We start from the raw sequence: 22626 nt of genomic DNA, 5'->3' as shown, positions 1-22626 counted from the left end.
TGAAGTATGAGCACCATGCCTGGCACATAATGGGAGCTCTAAAACTGGTTAGTCTCCCTACCACCTTCAAAGGTGGCCCATTCCTTCTGTTGTTATCCAAGAAAGACGGTTATACACACTGCCAACCTGCAGGTGTCCCATCTGATAGTGAAGCTAAAAAAGATAGATAATCAGTGAGAAAAGGGAGCTATAATAGACTCTCCTTTTAAGCAGCACCAAGAAAGCTTGAGCAAAAACTTCTCCTTTGTTCTTTAGGACCAGGCAATGCTTCAGCCCCTGCCATCCTGCATTAAGCAATGTTTCAACTCTCTGTCCTTCTTTATCTAATAAATGGGGCCACTGGGTGAAAGCCTGAACTCCCCTGGTACCTTAGCATGCTTTTCATCTCTCTCCTGGTTGTTATAAAGGATATGATTTCATTCACCTAATTTGCTGTTGCTGGACTAAGACAGAGCTGTCCAGGTCATACTCCTGGTATTGAAAAAGTCAAGCAAAAGCTTATATTCTTGGGATATGACAAGTACCAAAGATCCCAAGATCCCATAAGATACTTGTGAGTTTAGAGACAGAAGAGGACCAGTGAGAAAAAATGTCATCAAACTAGGGATGCAGTCATCTGGCGTCCCACCACCACAACCCTACCAGCCCCATTCACTGCTGTGCACTGGGAAATGTCACAGCATGGGAAGATAGTTGACATTAGAAAAGAGTGTGCAATGCTTGGCAGTGACTATGAGATTTTGCCCAGGAAAGGGTTTCCAGTATTCTGTATAAGTCTTGGGGAGGATCATCATCCCTTATATTTGAAGCTTCACATTGTCTCCAAGAAACTGGCTCTTGGGCCCCATCCATATCATCAAATTTCCCAAATTACTGTAAGCTAGAGAGTCTTTGTCACATTAAGCTACACCAGTGCCCTAAGGGCCACTGTGACTGAAAGATGTCCTGGTCTAGATGGTATAATGCACTTTTATTGAGGAACACTCTAGTCTGGAGCCATGGTTCTCAAGTGGGGGGAATTTTGATGACGTCTGTAGACAGTTTTGGTTTTCACAACAGGAGAGGTGCTTCTGGCATCTAATGGGTAGAGTACAGGGATGCCACTAAACCACCCACAACATGCAGGGCAGTCCCCCAGCAGCCCAAAGTCTGTAGCCTGAGACTGTAGACTAGACCCTTCATCCAGAACAATGCAGAAAAGCTTCTCTGAGTCGGACCCAATGCTCTCCAACCACATGGGTCCTGCCCTGGCAAGGCAAGCTTGTTGGGTAAGCTGGTTTCCCTCCCAGCACTGGGCCCACCCCACTCTCCCCCACACCTGCAGCCCTGCCCCCTCAGGGACAGCACTCATGTGGCTCAGATGAAAGACTGGTGCCGCAGGCCCCCATGCCAGCTCACCACTTGATTGCTTTTAATTAATTCTGCTTGATTACAGCACATGGGAGTCGCATCGGAGAGATAAGACAGGCTCTTTATATTCTGTCTTCATTAAAAAGTTTGGATCTGGAAGCTTTTTCAAAGAGCTATGTGTCTCCTTTACTTTTGTGTCATTTTTAATTGAGGAGGGCACATGGAGATAGTAGAGCTGTGCTGAGCAGAGATTTTGCAAATGAAAGAGGAAATATCTGTGACCCCTTTGGGGGAAAAACAGCTAGGATTGGGATCAGGGTGACACAGCCAGGACAGAGGCAGTCTACTGTGGCTGAGAGAGATGTGGGGAGAGAAGTATCCCCAGTGGTGCATTAGCCCAGATCTATGGAACAACATGGCTCAGATTCTCTGCAAGGTGCAATGGACTCCAGGGGAGGAGCTGGGAGATTAGAAACAAGAGAGAAGGAATAGGGAGGCTGGCTCACCCAATTACCTGTACTCATCTTCTCTAGAGAGAGATCCACCCCCTCCCCAGGGAAACCATGCAATCTGCACTCCTACAATATACCCTCATTTCTCCATAAAAGCATCATGTTGTATTAGTTACCTATTGCTGAGTAACAAATCACTCCAAAATTTAGTGACTTAAACAGGAAACATTTGTTATCTCACAGTTTCTGTGCATTAGGAATCTGTACGTGGTTTAGCTCCATGCATCTGGTTCAGAGTACCTTGGGATGCTGTAATCAAGAGGAGTAGGATCCATTTCCAAGTTCACTCGCACGACCTATTGGTAAGCCCCAGAAGACCCACTTCTAAGCTCATTTATGTGGCTGTTGACAGGCCTCAAGTCCTCACTGGCTATTGGCCAGAGATCTTAAGTCCTTGCTATGTGAACCTATCCAGAGAGGAGCTCACAACATGGTAGCAGGCTTCATTTAGAGCAAGTGAGCAAGAGAATAAGAGGGGGTAGCCCAAGATGCAACAAGAGCTTTTTTGTAACCAGATCACATATTCCACCACTTTTCCTATATTTACTAAAAGTGAGTCACTAGGTCCTGCCTACACATAAGGAGAGGGAAGTACATCTGAGCATGAACACCAGACAGCAGGAGCCAATGGAGGTCATCTTAGAGGCTGCCTACCACACCTATTACACTGTAATGATCTTCTAGAGCATTGTTCCTTGAAGCTACTTACCTCTGAGTCTCCAACAACTCACCCAGTGTCTGGGACATGCTAGGCACCCAGAAGGTGTTTGGTAGAATGAACAAATGTAAATGCACACACACATGAATGAGTGCACAAATAAATGAAATAATGGTTTCTTAAACCTTATTTACACTCATCAAACCAGTCCTTGGCAAAGAAAATGTGTTTATCTCCAAAGCTACTGTAGCAGCAGCAGATTTATCTAGGTCATCTAAAATCCGGGTTAACTTATTTAAACATAAATTTGAAATAACAGAGTGCAATCATATTTTCTTCCATGTAACACGGGGCCATTACTATCTTCTCCTGTTATGGTTTAGTCTGAGCTCACTCTTAAATATTTTCTCTTTGGGGACTAATGACTGATCGTAAATCAATAATGCTGAAAAAACAGAGCTTTTCATTATTTTAAGCTGCTATCTGGGTGACACTAAACAGTACAGCAATGATCAGGAGGGAAGCAGCTAGTTAGTTTTCATGCAAAATCAATAAGCAAAGGAACGAGAAACTCAGAAGCAGAAGTTTGAGTGTGACCAGGAGAGGTTGCAGCCCGAAGACCCAGCACACCAGCTGGGATGAGGCCAGGGCTCAAAGATAAGTCCAGCTAAGCTGAGTGAAATAAGTCAACCCATTCCAGTGTGGCCCAGGATCTAGAGAAGGGCTAGCAGGTATTCTACAGATGAACAGTTGTCCAAGCAAGTTCAACTGCAAGAAGATTCAGGAGACAGTGTGCTTTAAAAGTAAGTGGATTAGGGGTGCCTGGGTGGCTTGGTCAGTTATGCATCTCTGACTTGGTTTTGGCTCAGGTCAAGGAATCCAACCCCATGTCAGGCTCTGTGCTCAGTGTGGAGTCTGCTTGAGAGTCTCTCTCTCTCTCCCTTTCCCTCTGCTCGCTCTCTCTCTCTCTCTCTCTCTCTCAAATGAGTTAATTAATTTAAAAAAAAAAAAAAAGGTGAGTGGAACAGACAAATGCAAAGTAACCGGCAAGGAATAAAGAAGCTTAATGTCCCAGGCCTTGCACTCAGAAACAGAGTCTCACACCCATAAGGAAGGTCTGAGCCTGGTTAGGCCCTAGTGTTAGTAGAGCTAGGATAAAAGGCCAGAATATAAGGTGGGGAGATAGGGGCATGCAAATCAGCCCCAGCTACCAGGGGGTACAAAGAAGGGTTTTAGTTTCAGGATTGAGTGAGGGTTTATCTCCAAGATTGGACTGAGTCCTTGAGATACTGAATCCTAAATGAGAACTCCTTAAATTGCTCCTTCTCTAGAACTGAATTGGGCCCAGGAGCTGGAGGTGGTAGGAAGGGAGATACTGGGTTCTAGGGAGGATCAAAGAACCTGTACCTTTCCGTACACCTGGTTCCCCCACCTTCTGGAAGAGGGGTGCTGCTCTGCAGTGCTCAAATTCAGGACCAGCATATTGGGCCATAGTCCCACTGAATGGGGCCTCAACAGGGTCAAGCAATATGGGTGTGGCCATTTTATGGATATTCTCTCTTCTCCCACAAGATTGGGGAAGAGGTACCATAAGGGAATGTCCTTGGGGGTAGGGGAAAGACTTGGTCTGTGATTTAGGCGAACTCAGCTCTAAGAATTGAGGTAAATGCTCTCAGTCCAACTTCTGATTCCACTCATTGACCCTGAAGCTTTCCTCCCACTGAAATGGTAAGAGCTGAGATTGGGGTCCAAGTTTTAGGGTAGAAGAAGATGAACCAGACCAGACATTTTAGGACATTGATATTAGTATAGCTAAGATGAAAGTAGCTTCTCATGGCCAAGGCTAGCTGAATCCTGTACCCCCTGGGTTTAGAGCCAAGGTCCCCAGTGATGCAGCATTCCTGTGCAGCCTTGGGTTGTCCTGGACTCCCAGACTACCACCATCACACCAGCTTATCTCAGTCACAATGGACGTTTACTTTCAGGAGTCAATGAGCCCAAACCTCATGCCCAGGAATCAAGTTGAGAGACAAAGAAGGGCCCCAGGTGGGGAGTCGAGCCAGCGATTACAGTTAAAGATGGAGAGACCCGCACAAACAGATTGTGGAGAAGACCAATGGCGTAAAACCTGGAATGGCCATATTTAGTGTAGAAAAAGGCAAAGGCTTTTAAAAGATGGGAGAAACTACATATTGAATCTATCCTGCGGGAACTACTTACAAGGAGTTAATTAGGATAAATCGTTCAGTGCTGGTTATTTATTTATTTATTTAACAACCCTTTATTGATGCCTGCCTGCGATGAAGCAGGCACTGTGGGGAATACAAACATGCTCCAGGTATGGTCTCTGGCCTCAAAGGAGCTTGTAATCTGGCAGGGAGACAGATGCCTACACAGTTAACTCAAGGGAGGACGAAGCAGGAGAAGGGGGTGAGCATGCCACTCATCAGCCTCCCAATTCCAATTAGAACCCTTGGGCTCAGATTCCAGGGACCAATTTAGAATTCCAACTCAGTGGCATAGTTGATGAGACAAAGCTCTCCCAGGTCTGGGGGTAGGGGAACACCCTGATTTACAAAACGCTTGAAGGCAAAGTGTCATGTGGTTCCAGTCTGGATCTGATTGTTCCTGGTAGATTTCTAAGTCATGTTGTCTGGTTTTGTGTAGTGTGGCAAGGTCTCACCTCAGGCAAGAGAAGCTGTGGATGAATTTAATTATCGAGCTGCCTTAAACACTGGGTGTGGGATTGGCGTGCAGGAAGAGGGAGCAAGGAAAAAACTATTCAGTTATTCATTCAAAAATTATTTCTTGTTTTGTGATATGAAAGTGAGTTCTGGACACAGGTGGTAGTGATGGTCACATTACAGTGTAAATACAGGCAATACCCCTGAGCTGGACACTTAAAACATGGTTCCATCAGCAAATTTTATGCTGTGTGTATTTTACCACAACTTTTAAAATTGAAAAAAAAAACAAAACAAATAATAATAATTAATATGTGCCAAGCATTATGTTATATGCTGACCCTGCCAAAAATATGAATGACATAGAATCCCTGCCCTTAAGAAGCTCACAATCAGAGAGGGAAAGGCAAGAGATAGGTAAATCTCAGCTCAGACATCACCTTTGCCAGGTGCCTTCCTTGACCCTCCCACCCTAGGTTAGGACTGATTCAGGTTCTCCCTCAGTAGTCTGTGCTGGTTTGTTTCATAATTATCTTCATTTATTCAGCAAACCTTTATTAAGCTAGGCATTAGGGATATAAAACCAAATGAGGCTTTCAATGTAAAGGAAGAAACAAACATGCAGATGAATTTGTGCAAAAAAAAAAAAATAAATAAAAAGCCACACACACACACCATTACTGCTCTTTTCTAACCTGTAGATAGAGTTTCTGATGGTAGTACTCAGTAAATATATACTGGATGGATGGATAGATGGCTGGGTGGATGGATGGGTGGATGGATGGATGGGTGGATAGATGGATGGATGAGTGGATAGATGGGTGGATGGATGAATATCTGTGGTATGGAAGAGTGAATGACAAACTACATGCCTGGTAATATGAATAAGGATCATTTAAACTGGGTTTCAAAAGATGAATAGGAGTCCTCAAGAAGAAAGAGAGGAAAGGCACCCAGACAAGAGCATGGATGTGGGAAAAGCCCACAAATAGTGGGGAACAGTGGATAATTTGGTGCTGGGGGTCTGGAGGAGAAGCAAAGGGACTCTCTTCAGGAAGGCCCACATATCTAAGGAGTTTGTAGTTTGTTGTGATGATAATTGAAGACTATGAGAGGTTTTTAAGCAGAAGAATGTGACCTAACATTCTTTATTTCAGCTTGCTCGCTCTGCTGTAGGCTGGAGAAAATGAGAGTGAGTGAGTCTATAGATGTAGGTACAAGGGACAAGTTAAGGAATTATCTTTACCTACATGGTAAAGATAGAGATAGATCAAAAAAGGCAGCTGAAATTAACACATGTTGAGGGAAGTATGGTAGATGAATTTGGCAACAAATTGGACCAGAAGGTTTATTCACTTATTCAACAAGTATTTACAAAACATCTACTGTATAGTAGGCACTATTCTAGACACTGGGAATTTAACACTCATCCAGACAGCCAATGTCTAACCCCCATGAAACCTATATTTTGGTGGGGTGAAAAAAATAATAATAAAGAAACAAGCAAAAGTAAAGGAAATAGAGAAGTATAAACTTGGTCAAGTCCCTTAATTTTTCCGTGCTTGAGCTTCTTCATCTGCAAAATGAGGGTCAGCAATCTATCAACCTCATAGGGTGGTTGTGAGCATATAATGGGTTAATATCTGTAAAGGCCTTAGAACTGAGTCTCACCCATAGTAAGCACTATGTAAGTATTAGTTATCATCCTTAAGAAAAATTATACAGGGAAATGCATTAGAGAGGGATGTTTAAAGTAGAAGTAGGGAAGGACTGCTTTGGTTAGCAGGTTAAGGAAGGCTTCTCTGTGTTGCTTACTCTTGAGCAGAGACCTTAAAGAATGCTTAAAGGAGTCAAAATTGCTAATTATCTGGAAGAGTGCTCCAGACAGAGGGAAAAGAGCTGAGTCTGGAATTAGCTAGGAGCATCTAAGAATTAGAGAGAGGGGGCACCTGGGTGGCTCAGTTGGTTAAGTGTCTGCCTTCAGCTCAGGTCATGATGCCAGAGTCCCAGGATGAGTCCCGCATCTGTCTCCCTGCTCAGCAGGGAGTCTGCTTCTCCCTCTGACTCTCTCCCCTTCATGCCCTCTCTCTCTCACTCTCTCTCTCTCAAATAAGCAAACAAAATCTTTAAGGAAGGAACGAAGGAAAGAAGGAAAGAAGGGAGGAAAAGGCCAGTATGGCAAGAGCATGGTAAAGGATAGAGGCGGGTAGGGGTGAGGGATAAAATTAAGGAGGTTGGCAGGGGGCCAGATCATGAAGGGCCATGGATTTGTATTTCAATCACAAAAGGAAGAAAGCCATCAGAGAGTTTTATAAGGAGAGAGATGTCCTCTGAGTCTTACTTTCAAAATATCACTCTGACTGCTTGTAATATATGATGCAAAATATGGCTACCACTCCCTCCAATCCCCATATGCAAAACCTCAGCAGCGTGATACTGCCACTCCCCCATCAAGAGAAAAAGTCTGTTCTTCTACCCACTGGTATGTGAGCTGGCCTCAGGACCTACTCTGATCAAGAGAAGGCAGCGCAAGTGATGTTTGGGGATTTCCAAGTTAAGCCTCAACATAGACACCATATAGCTTTCACAACTACTCTCTTGCTACCCTGTATATTGATCACATTTTATACAATTTGAGGGCATCTCTGGGAGGCCTTGCTGGCTTTGGAAGGACTGCCCCTCCCAGAACTAGTTAACTCCTAGAGATAATAAACAACTCAGTGGGCTTGCCTCTCAAAAATAAACCAACCAATCCCAACCCCATGACCCCAGCTGTCTCCTTTGTCTCTCACCTGCCAGGCCCATGTTTCCACTGCTCTTGATCAAGCAGGCCAATGTCCCAGACAACTAAGGACAGCCCCTATACCTCAAAGCCCTCTAGAACTATTTGAACTAGCTAATCCTAAACTGTTTGCCCTGCCCTGCCTTGCTTCCCATGGAAACCCCAATGAAGGCTATGGCTTTTGCCTTCCCCTCATTCCTTCCTGCCTCCTGACTGATAGGGGTGCTTCCCCCTGTGGCCCTGCATGGAGCTCTGTGTATAATATTACATTTCCTTTCCATGTGGCCACCCAAGCATCTTTACAAATTAAGACCCAGGCACAAATCTCCCTGCCTTGTGAAGAAACCGAGGGTAGCCTCCTGGAAGGTGAGAGTGAGTAAAATAGAGACCCTCCCTCTACTGAGGGTCCCTATACCAACCAGCCCAGATGATCTGCCAGCTGATTGCAACAGAATGAGTGACCCCAGGCACTACCCAGCTGAGTTGGGCCCAAATTGCTGGAATCATGAGTGAATAACATGGTCATGGCTTTATACCACTCAGGTGGGGGTGACATGTTACACAGCAGTAGGTAGAGATACACTGATCTATGGAGGAAGGACTCTCGGCAGGACTAGGAGTAGAAGCCGCTCTTGAAAGGCATTGGTCCAGGCAAGAACTGCCATGACTTGGCCTCAAATGGTAGCAGTGAGATGGACAGAAGTGGCTGGAATCAAGATACAGTCTGGAGGCAACCGGCAACACTTGCTGCCTCTAAGTGGGTGTGAGAAGAGGAGAAGACTCGAGAAAGAAACCACATTTTTAGCCCGAGGAAATGGGCAAACAACACTGGCATTTACTAGATGTGAAAAACCGGAGGAGGAGTAGATCTGGGTTAGATGTGAAGGGAGATCAACGGTTGACTCCTGGACGGGTTTAGGTACAACTGTCTATAGGCTGTCCCGGTGGGGATGCTGAGTCCCAAGTTGGACATGCATACCAGAACTCAAGGGAGAGGTTTACACTCGAGATACAAATGTGTGAGTCACTCAGCTTGTAGAAAATACCTACAGCTATGGTGCTTAAAGCCGAGTCTTGTGAGATCACCGAAAAAGACTGTAGAAGGAGGGCACAGAATCCCCAGGGTTTCAGTGTGAGGTGGAGAGAGCAGGGCAGAATGAGGAGGAGCAGCAGGTAGGTAGGAGGAGGGCTGGGCTGGCATACGGGAACAAGGAGTCTCAAGGAGAAAGGGGTCAACCATATTATATGCTGCTGGGAGGTTGGGTAAGATGAGAGAAGAGAAAGAAGCATTGTTTGGATGGCATGTATGTTGTTGATGGTGATAAGAGCCACTTCAGTGGCAGAATGAGGATGGAAGCCAAGTGCAAGTACACAGAGGAGAGAAGGGAGGGGTGTGTGTGTGCAAGTGTGGACAGTGAATTCAAATGACTCCTTTGGTAAGTTTTGTCATGAAGGACAGTAGAAAATAGGCAACACAGGGATAGGCTGTGGGGTCCAGGGAAGGGATTTTTGTTTTACTTTTTTGTTATTGTGAAATGTATCAGACATCCAAGAGAATAAGACAGCATGTATGTTTTGTTTGAAGGGACTTTGCTTTTCTGGTTTTTTTTGTTTTTTTTTTTTTTTAAGGTGAGAGGTACTACAGCATTTTGTATGCTAATGGGACTGATCCAGTGGAGAAACTGATGATGCAGGAAAGAGAGAGGATATTTACAAGAACAAAGTCCTTGAGAAGGTGAGAAAGAACGCGCGATCCAGGGCCGATTGGTGGGGTGGGCCTCTGTTAAGAGTAGGGACACGTCTTCCATTGTAACGGGAGGAGGTTTGTCAATTTCGTGGTGAGAAGACACAGGGGTTCTTGTGTGACTGTTTCCCTGTCTCAGTAAAGTATAAGGCAAGGTCATTAGCCAACAGTGAGAAAGGGAGGTGGAGGGCTGGGGGGTGGAGGAGAGAGAAGCTGCTGTTTCCGAGTGGAGAAGGGAACAGAGCGTGTCACTGCTGGGCAGTGCCCAGTGCCCATCTGAGATTTGTGGTTATGAGCTTAAAGCAAGACTGGTCAGTAAGTTTATGCAGGTTTCTTCAGGTTAGGTGTTGATTCAGGTAGGACCAATGAGCGAGGTTAGCCGGGATGGGAGTTTTGCCAGGATGAAGATTTTGCTAGGAAGTCCATTAAGGACTTTTATGATAAAATGACTATAACACATCTTTGGCAGGCTAAGGAAAGGGGTGAGGGAGAAGGAGGACAACTCACAGGTTTCTGCACCTTCCCATCTAGGAGGAAGCCTGGGTTTGGGGAAGGAATGACTCTGAGAGGACATGTAGACGGTTGTTTCTGCAGGGATGCAGGTGAAAAGGGAACCTCCTTGGCTCCTCCCCCTGCCTTTGGCCTCTGGCTGGGAAGATGGAAAGCCAGCTTGGTGCCCCCAGCGCCGACTTCCCTGCCTAGCCTTCTCCAGCTTCCCTCCTTCTTTAAGAACCTGTCAGGGCCTGTTTGCTGGTCTTTTCAGTTTAATACATTTTAATCAGAAAATTAATCAGGAAACACCAGTTCAGCAGATAATTGAACAATGAGAAGACACGATAATTGCTGTTTAGTCTAATTAACTTTGTTAAGTCTTTATTGGTAACAGAGACTTCCTGTGTGAAACTTATTAAATGTCCTTCCCTGGAAAATGATTCCTATTCAAAGGAAAAGTTGTATGTTCTGGCTTTGTCTGCTTTATTTCCAAAAGAAGATCATGGGTCCTGCAGCAGTCCTGTGGGCAGAGGAGACCATAAATCTCTCCTCAGGCTGTGCCCAGCTTCCTTCTTGCTGGAGCCAAGAGCCTCCCAGATCACAGGGGTGAGGCTCGCTCCTCTGCCAGTTCCGGGAACCGCGTTCTGGGCCATGGGCTCCCTCCCAACCATGTAGCCTGCAGACTATTAGTCCTGCTCTCTGAGGCTTATACTTTGGACATCTTGAATAGGGCCACCCAGAGGCATGGGGAGAGCACCAGACCCCCTCCAGGGCCAGGGACCACCCATGCAACCACCTATAGGTATAAGCTGCATACATTATGCACCAACAGGTGCCTGGCTCCACGTTGTGCAAATGCAGGATATTGACCTGATTTTCCAGATCAAGGGCTGCTTGATCCCAGCAGCCCCTTTGTGAAGGTAGTGATGCTTCAAGGCCTCTAAAGGTGTGCATGCAAGGTGGTTGGTTTCCGCACTAAATGTTTTTCTCCTTAGGGGTCTCTTCTCACTTTCCTCTGATCATTTCTTTTGTAGGAACCCTCAGAGGGGATTTGCTTCTAATCTGCTGCCCCACCAGACACAGCTCATTCCCACCAGAGATCAGTCCCCATTTTCCCTGTGGAGGATGAGTCCAGCACCAGCTCCTGTGGACAGAGTTGGGCCTCTGGCTCACGGAAGCCCCAGAGATTTTACAGGAAAACCCACTGAGGGAACTAGAGAACAGGTGTACTCTGCCAAGTTCCTGAGGGGTCAGTCAGATCATGCTTTGGTACGAGAGAAAGAGCCTTTCCCTCCCACTGCAGCTCTGTACCATCACCTTCAGTGACCAGCCCTTCACCACCATGACAATCTCCAGGAGGTCCACCTGCCATTGTGACCATGGCCCTGACTTCAGGGATGCTTGTCCTGAGAAGTCCCCTCCTCTTGCCTCCTCATGAGCTCTTGGCATCTGTGACCTGCAGAACCTGTTTATAAGTATGGAAGGGTTTGGGTTGTTCTGGATAGTCTGTCCCTGTGGTATTATTTTAGGGCTCTCTGTCATCTCCCACATCAATAGGCCAAACAGATATTAAATTTACTTAGATCCTACAAGTCAGCCAGGGGAACAGTGGCAGTGAACTAACTATTCCAAGACAAACAGAAGTGCAGACCATTACCAGATGGTTTTATTTAACAGGTGCAGAAATGAAGGGTGACAATTGGCTGGTTTCACCTAATCTGGGAGAACATTCCCTAACTTCTGGAAATTAACCCTGTTCTCCAGCTCTTTCTGAGGTACAGCCTGGGGTGCTGCAGAAAGAGCAGCCGCTGTGGTCTCCAGTGAGGTCACGAGGCTGCAGAGCCCAGATGACCTCTCCTCATGCCACCAGATGTCCACTTCTGATACCCTGGCTCGAGATGTGGCTGTCCCTTCTGTACCGTGGGTCACCTCCCACCCAAGTCTGCCACCTTTGAGTGCCTACATCATTGCTGCAGACAGGCTAGAACTTTAGCAAGATTTTACTGAAGATTTGGGGCTCATGAAAAGAAGTACAGCATAAAGCATAATTTGAAGCTACGGCTGCGAGGGGCCACTCTTGGAACATCCACACCCAAACCCAACCTCCAGACTTTACCGGACTTGTTCCCTGCTGGCTGCCGGCCAGCCTTCTCTCTCAAAACATGAATCTGCCTCAAAGTCCTCAAATAATATCCCAAAATGATGGACAGGGTGGACCCCCATTGAAACTGACCTGCACCCTCCCACAGGGGCACAGTCTGGCATCAGATCCCCAGCAAGACACCTGCAAGAATCTCTCAGCACATTTCCCCAAGTCTGGGTCTCCCCAGTCCAGCCCCTGTTCCCATGCTACCCTCAGCAGTGACCAGAAGATCAGCGATCACTGTGTGTCCCTCCTGTGCTCTCCACCTTGTCAGTGCCCACTACCCTTCCAACAAAAGCTAGAAGAAAAATATCTCACCATCTTGGTACAAATGCAACAATTTACAAACATGGAGCAGTGTGAGTCCAGAATTAGAATGGAAACATTTTTGTAAAGGAAACATCATTTGCAGAGGCATGGTTCCGCTAAAATACCCTCCTGATTTACATTACTGAGCAGCTCACCTAGCATCTCAGTATGAAGCGACTGCATTTAGGTCCTCTCCCAGATCCTGGGAGAGCAAGGCTGGCTTCTCATTTACATAACTACGAGGGCCCATTCAAGAGGTTCTGCCAAGAACAAAGGGACAGTCTGCCCTAAAGGTAAATTCCAGTCTCCACCCTTAAAGACAGAAACTGCACATAATTTTTTTAAAATAAGTGTTTCAGCTTCAAAAATTGTAAGGTCTAATCTTCCAGGCACCCCGTTATATAAGAAGCAGGAGGAGGAGGATGAATTTGAAGACAGGGATGGTGTCATGTTTATCTCTAGACAAGATAGTGCCCAGCTCAAGACTCTCTGCACATGTAATGTTCTCATTAAGTAAGAGTCAAGTGGGATGGAGGAGACAGGGACCGGTGTGAGAGCCAGGCTCCAAACAGCCTGGAGATGAAGACTGAAGAAACATGCACACCTATCTATGCAAACCACAAGCAGCCAGAAGAGGTCTTCTCTCTGGTAGAAAGATGGTGTAGGTTTAGTTCCTCCATCAAAGCTGAGCACTCGGGCCTTGGGCCTGACCACACTCTCAACTTAGAGCACATGACTCATGACTCTGGGTCCACGGAGTTTGGCTGTGGCTTGTATGATAATACTAATGGCCACATAATAACAATACTAATAACCAATGTAGGAACACATGAATCAGCTCATTTAATAATTGCAACAACCCTATTGCAATAGGAAAAAGCTACCATGAGGCACATATCATTAACATTTCCAATTAATAAATGGAAAAGCAAGACACAGAGAAGTTAAGATATTTGCCTGTTTTGTGGCAGAGTGGACAGTAAATGTTTGTAATTTTTCAGGCCAAATGGTCTCAGTTATAATTTCGCAACTCTACATTTGTAGAGCAAAAGCAGCCATAAATGATATGTAAATGAATGAGTGGGACTGTGTCCCAAAAAAAATTTATTTACAAAGTCAGGCAGCAGGCCAGATATGGCCCACAGGCTATAGTTTGCCAATCCTTGAGCTAGGAGGTAGTTAAACATTAGAGACCAAGCTCTTAACCATTACCCACATCCTTCTCTAGAAGCTGAGGTGAGCAAGTCCCAGAGTATAGACCACCAAGGATACAGGAGACAGAATTCACTTATCAGCCTAGACCTGCAGTCCCCACACCTGACCATCCCAACCTTTGTCACACCATTCACTAATGATCCTTTTCTCTCTTGGGGATGACAACTGAATCCACAGGTCAGGAAGGACAGGAGGTAGAGGAAGGACAGGAGGTAGAGGTTAGAGCAGGAATTAATAGGATAGGGAGCATTAGGGAACAGGCAGGTTATTCAGGCTAAAACATAGCATGAGATGGGGCTGGAGGTTAGGAATTATGCTGGTGACAATGGTGATGACTTCCAGCATGCTCACTTTGGGCCCAGTCTAAATGTTTTGCAAGCAGTATCTAATTCATGAGTTGAATTGTGTGCCCCACCCCCAAAATTCATAAGCTGAAGTCCTAACCCACCGTACCTCAGAATGTGGACCTTAATTGGAGAGCAGATCTTTGCTTATCTTCACCTAACTTAAAATGAGATCATTAGGGTGGGCCTTTATCCAATATGACTAGTGTCCTTATAAAAAGGGAAATTTAGAAACAGACACACATACATGGACCATGAACCTGAAGGCAAATGTGGACATCTGGGACACTGGGACAGACCCTCCCTCATGGCCCTCAAAAGGAACCTACCCTACCCACACCTTGATCTCAGACCTCCAGCCTCCAGAGCTGTGAGACAATCTATTTCTCTGGTCTAAGGAGCCCAGGTTGTGGTAAAATCTCTCAGCCTTAGCTACTACTCTGGGAGCTCATGTCTGTCATTGTCTCTATTTTACATAAACTAAACTTCACAGGGGTTGAGTGACCTGCAGCACACAGATTGGAAAAAGTGGAGTTAAAATCTGAACCAAGCAAGCTTTGGCAGATTCCAAACAGATAAAGGTTCCAAACAGAATGTGTCACCCAGAATGTCCCTCTTTGGCCTAAGGATTATTTTCATCTGAAGGCAATTGAGAAGAAGTAGATACAAGATAAGCTCTCTCTCCTTTGCCTAAAAGCAGGACACAAATTTACAAAGGTGCCTCTCCTCCCCTCTCTACCAGGAAGGACACAGGACAATCCCCAGAAACATCTTTAGACCCTTACCAGCGAAGAGGGCCCCAACTTAACTCTCTGTAACAAACCATACTCTTGTTTACCATGCTTTTCCTGGTCACCGCTCCCTTGCCCCATAACTGACCTCTCACACCTTTCTTTCTTTTGCCTTTATCTGAAGAAGGTATTTAAGCCTGAGTTCCAAACCACCTCTCTGAGTTATTCATTTTCCCCTGGGGATCTCGGATGCAGACATGAGGCATACATGTTAGTAAACTTCTATTTGTTTTTCTCTTGTTAATCTGTCTTTTATTACAGGGGTCTCAGCCAAGAACTCAGAAGAGCAGAGTGAAAATTATTTCGCCTCCCCTGTACATATTTTAACTACTAATCTATCCCACATTGCATGGGCTGATAGAGTTGGGGAGAGGGTGGAATGGCTCTTTTCACCTCTTACATATATCTGCTCCCTAAACCCCCACACTTGAAGGTAGACTTTGACCTTCCAAACCTCCTGAAGAGCCCCCATTTGCCACCTCCCACAAACTACCCATGCTCTGTCTTGGGGAAAGACTCTGCTCTGAACTTGGCCAAGTTGGTTCCAGAGTGTAGGGGGCTTGGTGACTATGCAGTGTGCTCTGTCCCCACAGGAGGAAAGTAATTTCCCCGCCAACACCAACGGATCAATGGGGTTGTCAGCCTGCCCAGGAAAGAACCTGCCGGTCCTCACAGACACTGCCACCTTCCCAGCCAGCAGACACTGTGGTTGGTCTGTCTCTTCTCATTAGGCCTGAGAGGACAGGAGGCAGGTTGGCCAGTGGCTTGCTGTAGCAGCTTCTGCCTGGAGACCAGAACTCCATCGTGGAGACACTGTGGCTGCCAGCCCCGAGTCACCTTGTCTGCTCTGAGAGCTTTGGTCTCCCTGGCTAATTAGCCCAGGATTAGTGCTGTCCAGAGGCCTTCTGCACGGAGACAGCCACACGCTTGGCCTTTCACAGACAGGAGGGGCCTGTTGAGCTGTTTTAAGAAAACAGGATTGTCAGAGTCCAACAGATAATTAGTATTTAAGAGGCACAAGTTAGCAAGGTTAAAAGCTGAAAAATAAACACAACACACACATATACTACTTACACATACAATTTCAAACAATTCTTAAAGAATAAACAGGAATATATGCCTGAGAAATCATTAATAAAAGATAGGATTTCACACCAAGGAAGACCAGGGCCCTCTCAGGCACCACTGCCTGGGACAGCTCAGCAAGGCATCCTTGTGCCATAGAGTTCTCATCTTCCCCTAAAACCTGTTCTTCCTCTACCCTCCTTACTTCTGCCAGTGGCTCCACCATCCTTAGCACACAAACGACATCCTGAGAATCCCCCATCCCCTTGTGCACTCAGCCCCAACATTGCAGGGATTTACCCACAGCAGTGCAACTCATATCTTGTCCCCAACACCAAGCCTGTGGACTCTGCCCTCACTCTGGCCCCATCCCTGGCCTGGACCACTATGACTTCTATCTGTGATAGGAGATAAAGAATGTGATCATGTTATCCTCCTGCTTTAATCCTTTCATGGCACCCCACTGCCAAGATGTCCCATGGGATAGTAATTAGTATTTAGAGGCACAAGTTATCAAGGTTTGCCCTTGATCTTCAGCACTGGGTTTGAACTGAAGCTCCACCTAACATCCATGTGGCCATGAGCAAATCTCTTCAACTTGGGGCTTCCCCACCCATAAAATGGGGATAATCTTACTGACCTCAAAGTTCAAACCACTGCCCTCAAAGGTCAAACGAACATGAGGGGTTAAATAGATCAGCACCTTGAAGATGTTAATGACTCAGTAAATTGTGGCTTTTACGATTATCAACCCAGGAAAGAAAAGGGGCTTGTCCAGTGTTACATGGCCAATCAGCAGCAAATCCAAGTATTCCAGTCCTCATGATACTCCAAGCTCTCAACAGCTGTTTGTTGAGTGAATGATCATCAATCAGTCAATCTCAGCCTCTTGTGCTACTCCTCTAGGCATTAAGTCCATTGTCTATTAAGTTTACTAAATCTATTTAAATCCATGCAAGACAAAGGTAAGGAAACCCAACTTCTTTTTTTGGCCCAGGATAATCTTTCTCAAGACTCAAGTGAGCCCTCTGGTGCTCCTATCTGGGATTGTGTGAACAAACCCAAAATGGCTCAGACTTCCTAAATCCTGTCCTGGCTTCGCTGGGCTTTTGTGACCTCTGTTTCCACAGTCCTTTGCTGCTTGGGCCAGAAACCTGGGCATCTTTCTTGACACCTTTCTCAACACCAACACTAACATCCCCTAAATCCTGTCTGTCCTATCTCCCAAATTTGTCCATTTCTCTCCAACACCACTGTCACCAGCCTATTCCGAGCCAGTCTGGCTTCTCTCCTGGACTGTTGCAATTGCCTCCTTCCTGTTGTCTCTGCTTCCAGTCCCCCCACCCCCCCTAACCAAAACAATCATTCGGAAACACAATTCCTACCTCAGCACTCTCTTAAATCCTATGTGAAGTCCATTCTTATTGTACCTGGGAGAAAGTCCAAAATCCTTAACCGGGCTGACAACATCTTTACCTTCTATCCTTTGAGGCCATCTGACCAGACCCCTGCTATGCCTGCTTTGAGAGTGTCAGATTTCTTCTCTGCTCCAGGCCTCACCATGTGTTATTCTCCCTGCCTGAAAACCTTTGCTCCTCTTCTTCCCTTCCCGAGTTCATTCAGTGAGTGACTATAGAGTGCCAGGCATGTGTCAGGCACTATCCTCATGAGGTTCAGAGTCTCATGGAGGAGTCATAGACTAATCAAAGAACCACACAGGTATATAATTTAAAACTGAGATCAGCACAATGGAGGAGAATGACACAGAGACCTAACCTTTCAATCTGGGAGGACTTCCCTAAAGAAGGGATCTTATAGCTGAGAGGTGCATAGTTGTTCAGGAACTGGAGAGATGGGAGGTTGGGGTTGTGAGTGCTATGTGGGAAGAGCCCAGCTGCAGTGAGAGTAAAGGAAGCAAGCATGTAAAAAAGAAAAGAGGGTCCTAAAGTTCATTGTGCCCCTGGTTCCTGGCCTGAGGCTCCTGAAGCTTCCGCCTCTTATTTTCATAGGCACCCCCATCTTTCTTTCATAGACTAGTAATGAACAAATCCTGCACAATAAAATGATGAGGCTCTCAGCAGGTGTTGCCCAGGCCTTTGAAATCAGAGACTTGGGCTAGAATCCTGGAGCCTCCACTCTGCATCATATCCCTGGGCCAGTTACTTTCCTGTGTGAGTTTTAGTCACTTTAGCTATAAAATGGGACCATATTGTTCCCTTTGCGGGGTTCTCTTGGGGATGAGATGAAATGGAAGGCATGTCCCTTCTATAATGAGCTGCAGAGAGATTGACAAGCTTGTGCAATTTGCGATCTGAGTAGGGGTAAAAGAGTGAGGGGGTCTTTCGTGCTCTGGGCCAGAATCCAGACATGAAACCTGGGTGGGCTCAAAGAGGCAAAACCAGAGAGCTTGAATTTCTCATCAGGGAGAGAAGCTGGCAACACCATTTAAATTGTTGATGTATTCCATTAAAATTGACTAACTTTCTGGTGGAGAAAAGTGTAATTGAATCCCTGGACCACTCAATATTAAACAGGTTTCCCAGATTCCTTTTCCCCACCCCCAACCCTCCAACTACGAAGGAAAAACAGGCTGTATATAAATGTCTGCTACTTAGCACTTGACCATCCCGCCAAACTGATAATCACTTGGCTCTGGTCCAGCAAGCAGAGAAATGGAGGTTGGTTGATAAGGCCAAGTACAATCTGGCCCCTTCCCTTAGAGCCCAGTAAGTGACACCCCTCTCTTATCCTACCTGAATTTATAAACTTAGGGAGTCCAGAGAGCATGCTGTTGGGGACTGTGCTCAGGTGGCAACAGTGGGCTCCCTAATTATATCTCAGCAGGGAGCAACCTCACACAGCCAGTCACACGGAGCAGTAGAATCCTAAAGGAGACAAAAGGGGTGGCTGAACCTAATATGCTCAGCCTGTTTTCCCAAACTCACAGTGAGAATAATCACTTGTCTTCTCTAAGAGGAGAAAGGAAAGGGGCAAAGAGAAGTCAGGAAGTACCAGGAGTAGAAAATAAGGACATGCCCCTAACATCATTACCCCAATTCTATACCCTGTTTACACTGGTCTTCCTTCTGGCTCTGCAAAAACGTCATGCTTCTTTCTACCCCAGGACTTTTGCACATGCTTGCTTTTAGCACTGAGCAATACTTGGGAAGCTACTTTCTTTTCTCCCTTTGCCTGATGGCCCCTTACTCATTTTTTAGATTTTAGTTTAAACATCACTTCCTAGGAAACTCTTCATGATCTCCCACGCAAGGTCACATGCCCCTGTTCTATGCTCTCCTGGCTTCTGGACTTCCTCTTTGCAGTATTTGTCATGATTTTAAGTACATAATTATTTATATGATAACTGACTAATGTCTGCTTTCTCGACAAGACTATGTGCACTGAGGGCAGAAGCTATGATTAGGAGGGGGTCTCCTGTATCTCTAGCCACAGTTCCAGCCCTGGCACATGGTAGGGGCTCAAAATATTGGTTTTTTACTACGTATTTATTTTTATATACTTTCATTTTGTTTGAATTTTATTTATTTTCTAACAGCTTTATTGAGGTATCAATAAATGAAAATTCACATAATTGGGGCACCTGGGTGGCTCAGGCATTTAAGTATCTGTCTTCAGCTCACGTCATGACCTCGGGGACTTGGGATGGAGCCCCACATAGACCCTGCTTCTCCTTCTGCCCCTCCCCAGAACCTCCCCCCACCCACAGACACTCGCACTGTATCTCCAATAGTTAAATCTTTAAAATTAAAAAAATTCATTTAGTTAAGGTATACAATTGGATGACTTTGGACATAGGCATATACCCATGAAAGCATCACCACAATCAACATCATAAACACATGCATCACCTCTAAAAATTTCCCCATGTCCCCTGGGCTTAGGAGTGTTTTTTAGGCTTTTTTGTTTTTGTTTTTGTGTTAAGAACACTTAACACGAATTCTACACTCTTAAATGTTTTAAGCACACATTACTATATTGTTAACTATAAGCACTATGTTGTATAGCAAATCTCTACAACTTTGTCATCTCGCTATCTGAAATACGGCACCCACTGAACAGCAAAGCCTCATTTCTCACTCTCCAGTTCCTACAACCCACTCTCTATTCTCTGCTTCCATGAATGTGACTATTTTGGACACCTCACATGAGTGGAATCAAGCAGTATTTGCTCTTCTGTGACTGGCTTATTTCCCTTGGGATAATGTCCTTTGGCTTCATAGGTGTTGTAGCATATGGCAAGATTTCCTTCTTTTTTAGGGCTGAGTACTATTCCACTGTAAGTATGCACCACATTTTCTTTATCCATTCCTCCATCAATGGATACTTAAGTTGCTTCCATTATTCGCACTATTGTGAATGATGCTGCATTGAACTTGGGAGTGTGGGTATCTCTGTGAGATCCTGATTTCAATTCTTTTGCATAAATACCCAGCAGTGGGATAGCTGGATCATAGGGTGGCTCTATTTTTCATTCTTTGAGGAACCTCCATACTGTTTTCCATAGCAGCTGCACCATATTATGTCCTGTGGGGCTTAAAAGATTAATGAAAGAAGTAATAGCGGTTACTTAAAATGACTCACAAAGTCATTTTAAGTACTTTACACACATTAACTCCTGTAAGGTTTATAAGCACCCTGAGGGGGATACTTCCAGTTCCTCCATTTTACAAGCGGGAAAGCCAAGGCACAGAAAGGTCAGAAGCCGTGCTCAAGGTCACACAGCTGACAGGGGAGCTGGGATCAGAAGGCAGGCAGACCAACTCAGGGGCAGTGTTCACAATGCAGTGTCACCTCTTGAGGAAGGGGAAGGCTTCCCAGGACCAAGGAGGTGGGGGAGGGCCGTGGGGCAGAGAACAGCCAGAGGGAAACAGACTGGCAAAAAGTCAGAAAAGAACATCCCAGGCGCTGCATTGAAGTGCTGAGCCAGGGGATGCCTGTGATGGGGGGGGGCAGGGATGCAGGGACACAGAGAGCCCCAGAGCTCTCCTCTGCCTCTGGAATCCTAAGCCCGGCCATCAGCTTCTGTCCTGGGAGTAGGCACATGGGCGTGCCTCAGTGTGGTCCAGCTGTGGGTGCCTCTGTCTCCCTGGGGTTCTGGGCACACCTGAGGACAGCCCCTGCCTCGTACCAGGTATCAGGAGACAATACGCACAAAACACACAGCACAGCGCCTGATACAGTAAACATTTGATAAATGTCTTTAAAACCTTTCAGAAGGGCCCACACGTGTGCCAGAACCCTGACCAAGGCCCAACAGGTGCCATGGGGTGCCTCTCCCTGGAGGGGATCTCCCAGGGCCTGACCGTGAATTAACTCCGCCACTGAAGTCCTACGGAGGTGGAACGGGGCCACCTCCACGGGCCGCACCTGCATGGTCAGCAGCTGGCAGGCTCATTGTTTTAAGTGATGAGCAATTGTCATTTTCTGTCGCCTGCATGATAAATCACTTTAAGAACTCCCTTCTCTCGACAGCATAAGTAATTACAGCCCTGGTGTCTGGGGCCCTGGCACCGATTAGGAGGGAAGCAAACAATGTTGGAGTTGATGCGGACTCATTTTTCTTTTCCACAAGGGCCTGGAGGCCACAGGGTCAAACCTGCCAGCTGGTCCCTTTCTGGGCTGGAAGATGCACCCCCTCGCACTCCTTAGCACCTCCAGATCTGCAGACAGCCTGGAGACAGCCCTGCAATAGCCACCCTGAAAAGCCCCTCACCCCCTTCTCCCTCACTGCCTTGGAGACGTGATTCCCAAATGGACCGGTGATTAGGAGGAAAATGTATTATATCATAATAGGGAGAAATAATTTGGCTAGATAATAAGGAAGGGAAGAGTACCTTCTAAGAGGTTCTTTGTGCAGTGATGTGTGCTTGGGAAGATCCTATCTGTTGTGTTTTCTTGATAGATATGAGATGTATTGCATTGGTGGAATTAGTCAACGCCTTGGTCAGTAAGCATCTCAGTGACCCAGGAATGACAATGAGGATAAGACTGAATGGTCCTGACATTCTTGGAACCTGAGATGGAAATCCCAGAACAGACCTTGGGAGCCATTGGTGCACAGGCTAGAGAATTAAAGCACACGGGGACAAGCTTGGATGGCGTAAATGATGTATGAGACCAAAATGCTCAAGAAGGTCTTGGGCACGGTCCCTGCTAGCATTTCTCCCACCACCGCAGTGCTACAGGCGTAAATAATCCCAGCGATCCCACGCCGTGCACCTGCATGTCTACTGTAGGCCAAGAGTTGCAGAAGGTCATTCTCCTGGCAACCTCTGTGATTCCACTTGGAGGCTATCCTGACAGCCTCCTGTCTTGACTTATCCCGGCCCCTTATCAATAGCCAGAGAGACGTGAGCTTCTCCAGAAGTGATTAGCTCAAGAGTCGGCCAACAGTCCTGGGCAATGATACCAAAAATAAAAGGCTGGAGAGATGTACATGATTAAATAAATTTGGGAAATGCTGCATACCAGTAACCTTCTCTAGGAAAGTCGTAATACATTAGCATTTTAAAAGCT

This window comes from Martes martes (assembly GCF_963455335.1).
Source record: "Martes martes genome assembly, chromosome: 4".
Lineage (NCBI taxonomy): Eukaryota > Metazoa > Chordata > Mammalia > Carnivora > Mustelidae > Martes > Martes martes.
The sequence above is the reverse complement of the archived record's forward strand: the minus strand, read 5'-3'. Positions refer to the sequence as shown.